Here is a 7,085-nt window from a genome sequence, read left to right on the forward strand (position 1 = left end):
GGAAAGCAGCTATAGCTTGGGGCTGGAAGGATAAAAGTAAGTGGACAGTGGAAATCTGGCACAGCTATCTGTTTCATTTTATACAGTCAGACATCGCGGCAGTCCTGTGCAAGGAGGCACCCTGGGAAGGGAAATCCGCAGAAATTTGGAAAAGGTGGAGGACCTATCTGGAGTGGATATCCAAGGAGGGAAGGGAAGACATTCGGTGGAAGATCTTGACTTTGTGCCCGTGGCTGGAGAGAAAAGACTAAGGACTACACGAAGATAGGGAAGGGAGGAGGGAGGGAAGGGAAGGGGAGGAAAAATTGTAAGATGCTAAATAATATGGAATGTAAAAGTGATGGATAAAACAAATAAAAATTAATCCAAAAAAAAAAAGAGAGAGATGGTGGCGGTGTGCCCATGACGAAACTACAAGAACTTCTTATAGGACATTTATGAGATCCTATGAGGTGGCAGTCAAAGCTGCGAAGAGAGAATACTATGCAGTTATGATTGCGTCTGCAAGCTCACGCCCAGCCCAATTCTTTAGAACAATTTGGTCCATGACTGCTCTGCCACAAGGCAGGCCAAATGTTAGGGAAATGGACATTGGCTGTGAGGCTTTTGCGAGCTACTTCACAAATAAAGTCCTGTCGCTCTGCTGTGACCTCCCCGCCACATTTGAGACAGTGACGGATCTAGTGGACGAGTTGATCCAGCAATGGATCTCAGTTCTTTCTACTTTGCTGGTGTGACAAAGCAGTCGTGGCTTGCATGAGTCCCCTGCTAAGCTGGGATCGGAACCAATCTTTTTTATATTTAAGTCCTGCTTTCTACCTAACAGTGTATCACCCCTCAAAGCAACATAAAGTGAACCTAAGCATCCTTCTAAGCCCAATAACTTCAGTAGATTTAGAAGAATATAGGATGACACTGTAAATCAGTTGTAAAACTCTATAAAGTCTGTTCTTTGTACCCTCTGTACTTCCTCTTAGCTTTTCCTTTTATGGTGTATCCAAATATTTGCAAGGGGTTTCCCCCACACCACAGAGAAGATAATAATTTGCAAGTTGCTCAGAACTTTGAGTGGATCTAGCAAACCATTTTGTATGTTCCAGAAACATCACAAGCAACTTTAACTGCTAGACTTTCCATGTGGATGCTTGATATGCAACTTGCAGATTCCGGTTCAGCTCAACGGGATTCAGCCTGATGGAGAAGCAGAACCATCCACAGATCTCTGTGGTTAAGCTTGTGGGTGTATTTGAGAACTTCAGGTACAAGGGGGTATTTAGAGATGCTTTGTATAACTGCAGTTTGGGCTAACAGCAGAAATTGTGTGTAAGGACAGCCACAGGGCTGCTGTCATAATGAAATTTGTGAACTCGCAATTTATTAAATTCTGGTATGCTTCTGACGAATGCCCTTGGATTCTGCATTTGACAAGTGATTTTAAACTGGGTCACCATAAAGCTCATTTAGGACTAACTTTATCTTGCCCAAAACAGTGGCTTCAGTCAAAACGGGGGATTCTGATGGCTGCTCTTTAAAAATAAAAAGCACTTTTGCAGGATGCCATGTTCTTTTTTTAAATGAATTTTTTATTATTTTATCCAAGAGAAGGTACAGAAAAGAGAAAAGGGAAGGGGTGTTAAAGTGATGATTGTTCAGCATAGGCTTTTACATTTTCCCGGAATACATTTATAATGTGTAATACATAGATCAAGAGTGGAATAGTCAAGATGTTTCTCCTCTCCGCTCAATTATATGGGTTTTCTATAATATCTGTCTGTCTGTCTGTCTGTCTGTCTATCTATGTAACTTACTATTTTTAGTGATTTAATACAGTAATTTTTATCAAACATTTGCCTTCCATTCTCCATATTACATATTGATTCTTTAGCCTTAAACTTTTAAAAAAATTAAATAAATATACTGCATTAGTTAATAACTATAGTTTGCATTCACACACATGTGATAACGCGAGGGGGGGGGAGTGAGGCTATTTGCTCCGCAGGAATTTGACCCGCATTTGCGCGATCACACAGTCCCTGGGAGCTGTGGGGGCAGGCCGCCACTGCGTGATCAGACGCAACCAGAGGTCATTTCGGGGGGAACGCGAGGGAACGCAGTTCCCCCGGGTGAGGTGCAGGGGGGCGGGGCACATGACGAAGCCCCGCCCCCTGCTTCCGGCCACCCCGCTTCCAGCCCTCATTCAGCCAGGAGGAGGCAGGAGAAGAGGGAGGGTAAGTTGCTTCCTCCCCGCCTCTCCCACCCCTGCCTGTCTGGGGCCAGGGAGGGCCTTGGCGGGGCTTCCTCGCACTCCCGCTGGCCTTGCAGGTCCACCGCCGGTCCCCTGATGTCAGGGGGTGTGGCATATGCTAATGAGTTATGCTAATGAGTTCCCCTAGCTTTTTTTCTACGAAATGACCCCTGGACGCAACCATGGGTGAATTGGGTTGGGTTTTTTTGCTGCGTGTTTCCAGTGAGCTTCAATGAGGGATCGATGAGTCGCATCTCCGCACTGAGTGCTCCCTATGCAGTGTGCGATGATGCGAATACTGAAACACAATGGGAGCGTGCTAGAGCGATCACACAGCAGAAGGTCCGTTCCTGGCCCGTAGCAACCCATTTGCTACCGGACTTTCCCTAGTGTCTTTTTTACTCCACTTCTGCGGAGGAGCAAAACAGTTGCCGACGGGTGTGGGACACTTCCCAGATGTTTGTGTCTGATCGCGCCCCTAAAATCTGCCCGGCATTCGCCCCTATGGTGCGGCTAATACTGTGTGTGATCGCACCCATTGTTTCTTATCTTTTCCCAACTCTTTAGTCATTTCAGGGAGCATACACTTATCCATTTTCAATTTTTACCCATAATATAAGTAGTATGCCTTCCATTTCTGCTGAAATTCTTTGATTAGTCTCTTATTTACTTGATTCATTAGATTTGCCATTACTGCATATTTGCTAATTTGTTGCTCCAAGCTTCTTTTGTTCAGCAGTCATCTGTTTTCCATATAGCTGCAAACTGTACTCTTGCCACAGTGAGCATGTACTTAAATAAATCTTGAGATGTTTTTTCAACATTGTATGGAATTATTCCCAGTAACATTAAGAACATAAGAGACACCAATGTTGGATCAGGCCAAAGGCCCATCTAGCCCAACACTCTGTATCACACAGTGGCCAGAAATACCAGTGCCATCAGGAGGTCCACCAGTGGGGCCAGGACATTAGAAGCCCTCCCACTGTTGACCCCCTTCAAGCACCAAGAAGACAGAGCATCACTTGCCCCAGAGTCCCTATCTATACCTTGTGGCTAATAGCCACTGGTGGATCTCTGCTCCATATGCTTATCTAATTCCCTTTTGAAGCCGTCCATGCTTGTAGCTGCCACCACTTCCTGTGGCAGTGAATTCCATGTGTTAATCACTCTTTGGGTGAAGAAGTACTTCCTTTTATCCGTTCTAACCCGACCGCTCAGCAATTTCATGGAGTGCCCACGAGTTCTTGTATTGTGAGAAAGGGAGAAAAGTACCTCTTTCTCTACCTGCTCTTTCCCATGAATAATCTTATAAACCTCAATCATGTCACCCCTCAGTCACCGTTTCTCCAAGCTAAAGAGCCCTAAGTGCTTTGACAAAGCTCGACGTTTGTGCCTGACCGCGTGGAGCCCAAGCAGGCCACGCGGTCTGGACTGGATACATTACACACACCATGAAAACACTACTGGTTTATCAGATCAGCTTTTCCATGTCATTTGTGGATCCAGACAGAAAAATGGCTCTTTAGCAAGGCAGCCATCAGACTGATTCTGCTGCTGTCACATTGAGCATCTATTTATCTTGAGCTGAAGTTTATTTTTGAAAGGTGGAACTTTGCTTAGTTAGAGGAAATAAAAGCTGACTTTTGGGCAGATGGGGAAGCTTTGGGCATGTTGTGAAGGAACAGAAAAAAGGATTTAGCCTTTGATTGCAGCTCTCAATATGAAAATAGAAATGAGGAAACTCCTTTTTCTCTGCTCAGCTCTTGGTATCTGTAAGCCAACCTTGTTTAAAATAAGCACAGATAGATAACCTAGCAGTGCTTCAGTAGAGAAGGGGAGGTAAGTCATGTTTCTGAGGGACCCTAGCTAAGGCATCTTGTGGATCAGTGAGTTGGTCCCCCCCCCCCCCCCCCCCGTTCACACATGCAGGGACAAAGCCTTTGTTATCCACAATGCATAGTTGAATGTATGTAAATGCTTGTGCTGTTTGGGAACAATTGCTGCTGCTGAATACTTAAGGCTAGAGCATTTCTGTGGCTTTCTGGGAAGTCCATGTTTCTATTACATTTTGGACCAATCGGAAGTCTAATCAGAAGTTAGGACAGAGCTGTTGTCATTTGTGCAAAAGGATCTTTTCCTCCCTTTCTCTATTCCTTTTACTACTTAATTGCACAGTGGAGAAGCTTTTTTTGGGGGGGGTATTTTTGCATTTGTTTGTGTGAGTGTGCCCATGCCTGGAAGTCATGGCAACCTCTAGCAACTCCTACTGGGGCACAGAGGACATTCAGAGAAGTGGTTTGATGGGCTGCCTCTGCCTCCCAGCCCTGGCAGAGCTCTTAAAGCTGCTAACTGGCCAGAAAAAAATGGCTCCATTTGCTCCTGTGCTTTTAGCTGCACCGTGAATGTTCAGAAGCCAGTGGATATAACTTTTCACAGCATGGACATATATATTATCCCTGCCAGATGTCTACACAGTGACAGTGACAAGATGACAACTTCAGCTACCACACTGGCCACAGAGGATTGAAATGGCTCAGTTTTGCATTTCCTGGTGTCCATCTATGGGGGGGGGGGAGAGTTTAAATTGTCCTAACCTTATGCCTTAACTCTGCATTTAATAGAGTTACTGTACTATTGAATTTGAGCTGCGGTGGCTCAAGTGGTTAAAATGCTGAACTGCAGGCTGTAAAAGGTCAGTAGTTCAGCAGTTCGAGACCCGGGTGCCGCATGATGGAGTGAGCTCCCATCTCTAGTTCCAACTCCTGCCAACCTAGCAGTTTGAAAGCAAGAAATTGCAAGTAGATAAATCCGTAGGTACCACTTTGGTGGGAAGGTAACAGCGTTCCGTGCGCCTTGGTTTTTAGTCATGCTGGCCACATGACCACGGAAACGTCTTCGGACAGCGCTGGCTCTTCAGCTTTGAAATGGAGATGAGCACCGCAACCCTAGAGTCGGATTCGACTGGCTTTCGAGCAAGGGAACCTTTTCCTTTTTACTATTGAATTTACATAATAAGATATGCATGCGTAAGGATGACTATAATGGATGAATGCTGAAAAGGATCTCACTATTGCGTTGAGTCTCATGGGAATTATTGCTTGGAAATGTAGTGTGTTTTGCAGAAAGAGACTGAATAGAGATGATTTCTGAAACGGTTTTGCCTTTCTTTGGCCAGGGCTCACAGGAATCCTGAAAAGGAACAGGCCCATGCTCAGTCTGGCCTCCATCTGATGGCACCACATCCCATGGTGTCTTACTTGCATCCTTCTGCAGCAGGTGGAAAAGCCATGAGTGAAGTCAAGGGCACATCAGTACAACACAGCCAGATGCTCTCTAGTCTGGAGCCAGTGAGTGTGCTGCCACAAGGTCACAGAGGGCTCACTGTTAAATGTCTCAGCTCTTTCCGAGGCAAGATCACTGACAGCAACTGGAGACCTCAGCAGAGTGCAAATTCTCAGCCAAATATTAGGACATACGCTGGGGCCGGCAGATATCAGGTAATTCAGTACCAGGTTACTGAGGAAGAGCACATGGAGAATACTTGACAGCAACTGTTGTATTGGTAGATGCAGAGGAAGATGAAGAGGAAACAGGAGGCTGTCTCACTCCTGAATACATATTCCATTCATTCAGTGTTATTCCAGACTCTTGCTCTGCCACTGGGGTTAATAGCAGATCTGCTGTTAGGATGTTGACATGAAAGGGAAGGGTGTATGTGTGTAGAATTATTCTTTACTCTGGAAGCTTTGGGGAGGAGCTATGGGTCATTGATAGAGTATCTGCTTTGCAAGTGTAACCCACTAAGGTCCTAATATCTGCAGGAAGAGTGGGCAGGTTCAGTCGGTTTTGACAGAGGAAATCCCACCTATGGTTATTACGAATGTGTAACTCCTGCAGCTACACATATACTTAAACACAGACATAAGAGAGGCAATACAACCAATGCATTTTAACATTTAAAATAAACTTTATATAAACAAAGCATGGAGGTTTTCATATAAATCCTCATTCATTCCTGGTTGGTTGCTATTACTTCATAGCAATGAATCTTCAGGATATTACTGAGTACAGATATCTTCAGCATCCACAAAGATGCACAGAACGGAAAAAAATACTAAGCACATAGATAACGCATATATTGTAGGTCCATATATTGTGAGCTCACAGATACTGGAACATCATATGAGGTTTCCAGGCTGTACTTGAGAGGCTGCAGCTCTTCTCAGTTGAATCCAGGATTTACCTGCAATAATTCAAGGCAGGCCTTAACACAGCAAAGTCTATATAGGCCTCTCCCAAACCTTCTGGTGATGTTGCCTCTTTCTGGGCCAGGCTGAACTGCTGGCTGCTTTAACAAACAGAATACTAAGGAAGATGTATTACAACAGTTTTAAAAGGATCAATAACTATAAAATTACATATTTTCACAATCATATGAAATTACTATTAAGAATCTTAATAGTCCCAAACCAACATTTAATAACTTCCCAAGAAGTAACTTCACCTTTGTTTGAAAGGATCTCTAATAATTACATTGGTTAACAGCATTTACCTGCAATAATTCAAGGCAGGCCTTAACACAGCAAAGTCTATATAGGCCTCTCCCCAACCTTCTGATGATGTTGCCTCTTTCTGGGCAAGGCTGAACTGCTGGCTGCTGGGAATACCCAGCCTCCTTTAGGGAAGGCTACAAGCACTGAGCAACCGCACTCACATCGCGCCGCACACACATCACCCCCACCCCCGCCTTTCGGTCAGCCCACTTTCGGTGCCTTGTCCAGCACTAGGTGCTCCTTTGCGGGGCTTCCCGCCACTCCGCCACATAAACAAACACGAA

This window comes from Gekko japonicus, unplaced genomic scaffold (genome assembly GCF_001447785.1).
Source record: "Gekko japonicus isolate JY-2015 unplaced genomic scaffold, Gekko_japonicus_V1.1 scaffold591, whole genome shotgun sequence".
NCBI lineage: Eukaryota > Metazoa > Chordata > Lepidosauria > Squamata > Gekkonidae > Gekko > Gekko japonicus.